This window comes from Lactuca sativa, chromosome 2, assembly GCF_002870075.4.
Source record: "Lactuca sativa cultivar Salinas chromosome 2, Lsat_Salinas_v11, whole genome shotgun sequence".
In the NCBI taxonomy this organism is placed as follows: Eukaryota; Viridiplantae; Streptophyta; class Magnoliopsida; order Asterales; family Asteraceae; genus Lactuca; species Lactuca sativa.
Window position 1 is genome coordinate 155,537,153 of NC_056624.2, and position 7,642 is coordinate 155,544,794.

The following is a 7,642-nucleotide window of genomic DNA, read 5'->3' on the forward strand; positions in this document are numbered from 1 at the left end:
GTTTTTATTATTTATTAGCTAATTTATTGCATATCATGGACAAAAGATACTTAAAAGTGTTTGAATTGTGTTTTCAGTCCAAAAGTGAAGCTCGGAAGCAGATGGAAGCAGGAGAAGCAGTTGGGAGCTCGGGAATTGAACAAAGAAGAAAAACACCAAAAACAACACCTACTCGGCGAGTAGGGTCGACTACTCGGCGAGTCCGAGCGAAGATTCGAGAAGATAAAGACTCTGTGACTTATCGTGTACGGGAATTCAGAGGTGGACTCGGCGAGTCGGCAATGGACTCGACGAGTCGTTTCGCAACTATAAAGATAACTTCTCAGATCGACATTAGACATTCTGGAACCCTTCTGGAGAGATTAGTTGCGATTGAAGAGCCAGAAGAACCCTAGAGAACGAAGATACAACCTAGAATCCAATTCCGAAGGAGATTAGAGGCAAATTTTCATCATTCTACTTAATCTTTTGTTTTCCATTATGGCTAGACAATTAGAATTTGTTTATTTGCTGTTATTTACCTCAATCATGAGCTAAAACTCTTAAACTTCTGTTTGGGGATACAAAATTGAGACTATGGTTTGATTATTGGTAGGATTAATTCAATGTTGGTGATTTTTGTTAGATTTAGCTTGCTAAAGAACCTTGTGTGTGAATGATAAGTAATTTTCTGTTAATAGGAAGGTAATTAAATATTATGAACATCTTTTGATTATCAACCTCATATGTTTACGTGACCACTTCATCATATGTCTAGGATTAATGAACATGAAACTAGAATTAATAAGAAAATTAGGTAAATTCATGTATGAGCTTGTGTGATGACCATCAACAAGAAGTTAACTAAAGGACCAAATTAGTTAATTATTGCAAATCTAAATTATCCCGAATAATTAATCTAGTGAATTTAATTAAATTAGACAACTGATCACTGTTTGAGTTAGTTTGTTCACTAAGGGTTAGTGTAGCGAATGCAAAACTAATCATTTGAGTCGATAGCCAATAAAAGAATTAATCCATTGCACTATTACCATAATATCAACCATAGGATCAATTGAGTTGAACTAAACAAAAGTCCTTCCCGTTATTGAATTTAGTTAAATCTTTGCTTTTCTAGTTTTTAGCGATAGTTAGTAAGTTTCTAGTCTTGTAAAACTACAGAAAACCCCCACTTATTATTTAATTTAGATAAAATTAGTCTTTAGTATTAATTTACCGTTCTCTGTGTTCGATACCCTACTTATTTAACTTCACCACAATTGATAGGTCAACTGCCTTTGTGTGTTCATTTTATAATTAGAAGTAGGTTTAAAACTAGTTGAGTTTTACACACATCAACATCCATCTTGTTTTAGATCGGAAAGTTTGGAGGATTAACTTTCTATACTGAGCACATAATGGGAAAAATTGGGCATCGACATACTATGCAGTGTGTAGTTTTAGCTATGTTGCTCGTAACCCTTTTTGTGTCCGTTTTACCTCTTTGAGCTCTACGTGGTGTGTAGAGCTTCATGTATGCAGGGCATAGACAGACTGGAAGTTGGCAGTTGACTTTGACCAGGTTTAATTTTAGGTCAAATGGAGCATTTTGAGATGTAGATTGAGACATGGTCCTTGTTTTCTCTATAGGTTACCTGTAGAGACGATATTTGGATTTTTTATCAGCTCAATTACCTTCTCGACTTCGAGGTTAGTTTTCCTCACTGTACTCTTGGGTCGAAGGCAATAATGTTAGCGCACTAGATTGTGTTATGTATCCTTTTGTATAGGATGTTGCTATGTTGTAATGATCTGATAGATTGGTAGATTTATATGATTACATGTACTTTTGTGTTATTGTTAATCTGTTGCATATGTCAACATAGTGCGGTTAGGTTGAGGCTTTACTGCTATGTACTGTAAGCCAACAAACACGAGGCAATCCAGTCTGATGAATGTAGGCCGGGAAATCCAATCCTATGACTGTGGGTCGGGGATCATCCACTTTGATGACTATGGAGCCGATGGTAATCTTCTCTGATGACTGTGGACCTAGTGTGCATGCTTGTATAAATGTTATTGTGTGGGGTATTTTAGGAGAACTCACTAAAATTTGGCTTATAGTTGTTTCTTTCATGGTTTCAGGTACATCAGAGGATCAAGGCAATGCGAAGGCGTGACCATACACATCCTCCTGATTGATTATGATTTAAGAGATATTGATACTCTAATTCTATGATTTTTTGTTGAAAATAACGGATTACTATCTAATGGTTTTATGGGATGATTTTATAAAAATGAAAGGTTTTATCATGGTTTTTGGAATGTTACAGTATCAAACATAACATCTCTCAATATCATTAAGACTAATGGATGATTTGTACAATCATGCCTTCACCTTTCCCCGATTGTCCGAAGTAACTGAAACATTTAAATCCACAACTGTAAGCCAAAGATTAGTAAGTTCCCCCAAAATACCACACACAATTAAACAAATACAATGCATGCACACAAGGCCTTCAGCATAAGGTTTGACTGCCACCGGAGCCTATAACATCCAAGCAACGTTGCTCCCCTTGGGCCTACAGTATGGAGTGGACCACTTGGGTCTCTTGGCCTACAACACACAACTAAAACGTCTCAACCTAACCACAATATGTCGACATATGCAAATAACAATAACAATCAAAACCAAATAATCATAACAGATCTATGTGTGTAAGAGATCATTACATCAAATCAACATCCTAACAAACAAAAGATACATACAATAATACAAAGTATAGTGAGAAAAAACTCACCTCAGAGCCGAAAGAAAATATCCATACAACTCGTCACATGAAATAAACCGGTGCAACACCCACTTAAACATTTAATAAGGGAAAATACCCAATCTAAGACCAAAACCCTAAAGTTTGACCCTAATTCAAAGTTAGTCAAAAAGTCAATGGTCAAATTCAATAGCCGCGTCACCACGTCGTGTGATATGTGCATAATTAACTACATATTTAATGAATATTTCTAATACTTTTAGCTACAATTATGCTTAGTATGGAACAAAAGATACTTATTATCTTTAAAATATGTTTTGTAGCAGCAAAGACTTGCTTGGGACAAAAAGGGAGCACGTGAGCAGCTGGAAGCAGGATACGGGAGCTAAAACAAAAGAAGAAAGAAGAAGATTGAAGACCATCTTGGTGATATAACCGTGACATGGTGATTGGAATATTCGCGACCCATATGCTGACGTGGCAGACATGGGATTTACTCGAAGACCACATTGTGGTGGCCAGATTTCCATAATTATAAAATCGCGGACATTAGGTTGAAATCATGGGGAATGCATTCAGTTTTCAGAGGTTATTTGTGTCTAAGCACCCCTAGAAAACCAGAAGAAGATTGAAATTCAACTGAAGCTTAAGAATTGAAGAAGATTTAGAAGGAATTCAACATTGATCTAGTTGGTTTGCTTATTATACTCATATCTAGCTTATTTACTTAGATTTATTGTATTTTTCTGCTACAATGAGAGGTTGGACACCTTTTACTTCTGTTTAGTGAAGATGAACTTGATCCATATGTGTTGATTTCAATTATTGGATGATTATATTTATTTTACTTGTGTTTGATATATATATATATATATATATATATATATAAACCCTAGCATGTTTTAGTTCTAGTTTATATTCCTTATAAATTAGATTTTGTGTGTTAATTGATCATATTAATTGCATGAATCTATCTCCTAATTGTTTATGATCATTAGATAATTAGAGCTAAGATTAATCACATCTTAGCTTAAGTAATTAAAGCAAGTAAATGTAACTGTGTTAGAGAGCTTAATTAGTATTAAGTTGTGCTTGGTTGGTTGAATGATCATAGGAGAGTAACTCATATCATTCATAGTCCAATTGTACTATTATAAATTTAGTGTTTAACTTGTACATGATCATCTCTTTGTCATTTATAAATTGATAAGTATAAATATTTGATCATAATAGCTAGATAATTGGTAATCAATATAATCTATCCATAAGAAATCAACCATAAGAGAAAGTGAAATTGGATTTAGGTAGAAGTATTCTTTTAATGCTTGAAGTTAATTTGTTTTCATGGATTGCTTACTTGTTAAGTGATATTAAGTTATTATGATCTTGAAAAATCAGTAAAAAAAACCCCAAATCATAGTTGTTTCTTAGTTTAATTAGAAGTAGTTAATTTAATTAATCGAATTTCGTTCTCTATGATCAATCGACGCTCGACTATGTGAGCTATACTATAATCTGAGTAGGTACACTGCCTATAGGTGCATAGTTAGTAAGAGTTTGTTAGGTTATAAATTTAAAACTAATAGATACTTTTGAGCAAATCAATGTTTTTGGCCCCATTGCTGGGGAAGGACTTATTTGATTTTTAGTTTACTTGCTTTTAGTTATTCGATCCTTTTTGTGGTGTAAAAACCACACAAAAAAAATTATGCATTTTATTTTTCTGCCTGATCAGCAACCATGTTGTGGGCACCATGGCCATGTTGTGGTCATGTTACAGTTAGATTTGATTTTATTTCTTTTTTGTTCGTTTTACGCGTGTTTTCTAGTTTTATCTTAGCAGGAAAAATGGGGGACATCACGACCATGCCAATGGATGAGTACAAGAGACGTATAGGAACGACAATAGATGGAGTCTTGATCCACCAAAAATTCCAACCGCGACAAAATTTGAACTTCCGGGGCACATTCTTTATATGCTAAAAGATCTACCTTTTTATGGGAAGGAGCACGAGGACGCCCACGAGCACGTAAAACAGGTGATGGAGATTTTAAATTATTTTCATGCACCAAACGTGAGTAAAGATGTGGCGATGCTTCGACTTTTTCCAGTCACATTGAACGGTGAAGCAAAACAATGGTTAAAATCACTTCCCTTTGGAGAAATCACGACATGGGCTGACTTTAAGACTGGGTTCATAAACTATTTTACCCTTTCTTTAAAAGTGGCGAAGCTTAAAAGAAATATCCAAAATTTTCAACAATTATAGGGAGAGTCGTTATACGAAGCTTGGAAGCATTATAAGAGATTGCTACGACATTTCCCTCAACACGACTTTCAATGTGCAATAAAAAATATCAATATTTTGTGATGGAGTCAATGTGTGCACTCACCAACTTCTAGACTCACAAGGGCCCATGACAAGGAAGGATCTGACAACAAATAAAGCTTTGATTAAAGAATTCCCTAAGCATTCAAGAGAGTATTACAACCCAAATGAGGATTTCACTAAAGGAAAAGCAAGTAAAAATGGAGGTCAAGATGTTATCAGTGCAGTGATTGCAAAGCTCGACGGAATAGAAGAAAAGATCACAAAAATGAGTAGATCAATTCACAATAGATGCAAATCTTGCTACATGGTATTGTGAATTAGAGTACAAGAGAGATCAAGATACAAAATAACTTCAACAACTAAAGCATGATCTCTACCAAACTGAATAGGTCCAATCCGAGAAAATAAATGCTCTCGAGTTAAAGCTATTTCGATTTATGGAATCTAGAGAAAGAAGACATGATGCCACTAATGCAACACTTAGAGATCAACAAGCATATATCATGAGCATCCACTCACAAGTCGGGCAATTAACAAAGCTTGTGCAAGAAAAGCAATTAGATACACCTTCAAGAAAAGTCGATTCAATCCCAATCGCTCAAGTCATGGCCGTTTATACAGAAGAAGAAGACGAATTGGAGCATATGGTGGCCCTTGAAGAATAATCTGATCAGTCGCTCAAAGTAAAAGCGAAAGAAAAACCAGAAGATTATCGTGATTATGTCTAGTCGCCACGACATGGAGGCAATAGTGCCACGTCATGGGAACTTAAGGAAGATTATGATTTTTCTGTTGTTGAGTCGTATCGACCACCACTTCCTTTCCCATCTCATTCCAAGGAAAATCTGGTGAAGGAAGGAAACAAAAAGTTCACGGAGCATAAACAACCTAAAGAGCAATTGGAAAAATAAGTGAATTATTTGAAACCTCCAATGCCAACACCAATGATTTTCGAGGTGTTTGCTTTTACAAGACCACTAGATCAAGTTACATAGAGAATTGAAGAAAAAGAAGAAAAGAGTGATGAGTGTCATTTTGACAAGAAAACCCCAGAAAGAGATAAGACAAAAGCTAAATACACGGGAATGAAGAAAGAACCCAAGAGGAAGCATAATGAAGATATCAACCAAAAAATGCCAGAAAGTTTGATAAAGACATTCAACAGAAGGGTTGCTTACAAACAAAAAAGGCTCAATATGATGGAGAATGGGGAGGCTACGCTTCCACCTGAGGCAACGTAGAGTGGGAAGGAGTCCAACTCACGACTCCTAAAAAAGAAGCGATTCTCGGGAGGCAACCGGTTTTTAAGAGTTTGCATTTTCTTTTCCTTTTGATTTCATTTTAGTTTTTAGTTTTATTTTGGTTTTAGATTTTATTTTTAGTTTAACCTAAGTATCATGTGTTTCTCTAGTCTTTTGATTTTATTTGGTAGTGTTAATAGAAAATGAAGAAGTGAAGGAGCTTCATGGATGCAAAATTCGTGCATTTGTGAAGATTATAATTAAAGACCACATTTTTGAACAAGTGTGGGGTTCCCACTTGATGAAGAAAAGAGTTTTTGAAGAATATCTACTAAAAGAAAAGATCGGGAATGGTCCTAAACATTACGTAGAGTCGGTGCATTACTTTGATCTTACAAGACAGTCAGAAAAGGAACCACGATGTGGCCATCAGCACCATGTCCTGGCATTTTATTTTATCGTGACTGCATATGATTGAACCATGACGTGGCATACTTAGAACACGTCGTGGAGATCTTATTTTTCTCGACCATTACGACCTCAAACTTTACACCACGTCGTGACGTTGCTTTCCCACGACGTGGCAGCGGTTCAACACACTTTTGAAGAATAGTTCTTTGATTTATTCCGATCCGACATATTTGCATTCACAAGAAGAAGGTCCATAAGTATTGTTTCCAGCCTTAATACGAGAAGTCCAAGCTTTTCGCACACATTCATAATTCGATCTCGCCACTAATACCCAAGGGGAGTCTGTTCAAATTCTTCCTTTTAATTTATGTTCTTTAATTGTTTAAGCATGCAATGGGGACATTGCATCATTTAAGTGTGGGGTTGGAGGTTGAATATAGGAATACAAGCATCCTGATAAAATTTGAAAAATGACTAGGATTTAAAAAAATTATTAGAAAGAATTGATAGAATAATCTAAAATTGAACCTAGTTAAAAAAATTGTTATATTGAGATCTAGGTTTCTAGTGTTGTATGGGACGATCCAATGCGAGTTTCAATGTTTATTTGAGCCAATAGATGTTATTGTGTATATGTGGCTTCCCTGTCCTAGTGAAATAATGGAACAAAAACACAACCTTGCTTAGTTTGAGGGCCACAATATTTTTAGCATCGTGTACCAGAAATGTATCCAAGAAAGCTTATGTAGTCATTTCACTCTAGACTAATACCTCTAACAAATAAGGGTTGAATTTAAGTTTCATTGCTTAAGCATATGTTTTTATAGGATTTTTAGTTTTGAGTGAAAAAAAAAGAAAAAAAATAGAAAAGAAAAAAAAAGTTGCAAAAGTTGGTAATAAGAGTCTA

The 7,642-nt window shown here is 35.2% G+C and overlaps 1 non-coding gene across 1 annotated transcript; it reads right to left on the reverse strand.

The window, feature by feature from the left end:
- Positions 1-4,981: 4,981 nt before the first annotated feature.
- Positions 4,982-5,088, reverse strand: LOC111883485 (small nucleolar RNA R71). Its single transcript, XR_002847459.1, has one exon. It is a non-coding gene; the product is annotated as a small nucleolar RNA R71 (small nucleolar RNA).
- Between the last annotated feature and the right edge of the window lie 2,554 nt (positions 5,089-7,642).